General features: G+C 43.4%; 1 protein-coding gene across 1 annotated transcript in view; it reads left to right on the top strand.

Annotated features, from left to right (window-relative positions):
• The window catches only part of LOC119587897 (calcitonin gene-related peptide type 1 receptor-like), a gene marked incomplete at its 3' end in the record, with an annotated part of 193,512 nt that overhangs the window by 139,593 nt on the left and 53,362 nt on the right, over nt 1-557 (top strand).

Raw genomic sequence — 557 nt, 5'->3', positions numbered from 1 at the left:
CAGTATCGGCAAAAAAAAACTTGGGACCTGGCTAATTCCCTACAATAAATTGTAATTGCCGTTGAGTAAAACAAACTTAAAATTATTGTTTTTTTTATTTTCAATGTTTTGCCATGTGTCCACTGCCTTTGGTGGCCTTTAGGACTCTAGCAGGCATGCTTCGAGCAAGATTTTGGAATACTCTGGGTCCATTGCGGGACCGATGATGTGTTTCTTACATTGGCACATTCTGTTCCATCATTGAGAAAATACGAACCTTCTCCCCCTTACTCATGTAACTACGGAGCATTCTGGTTAATTCTGCGACAACTGTTGCTGTTTGCCAGAAATGAAGTGAGAGGGGGTAAAGAGTGGGCAGTTACCACAGCCTCTGAGCGTTAGTGAGAGAATGGTGCTTTCCTATCTGGGTATCACCGAGCAGCGTTAGGCCTACCGCTACCTTGCCAATCACACGATACAATCGTGCGGCCATTGTATAGGTATATATCGCAAGATATATGGAGTCATTACTTATTGAAGGGATTGGAATAGGTCCCTCAGGTATTTTTGCCGTCCTG

This window comes from Penaeus monodon, chromosome 23 (assembly GCF_015228065.2).
Source record: "Penaeus monodon isolate SGIC_2016 chromosome 23, NSTDA_Pmon_1, whole genome shotgun sequence".
Classification (NCBI taxonomy): Eukaryota; Metazoa; Arthropoda; class Malacostraca; order Decapoda; family Penaeidae; genus Penaeus; species Penaeus monodon.
The sequence above is the reverse complement of the archived record's forward strand: the minus strand, read 5'-3'. Positions and strand labels throughout refer to the sequence as shown.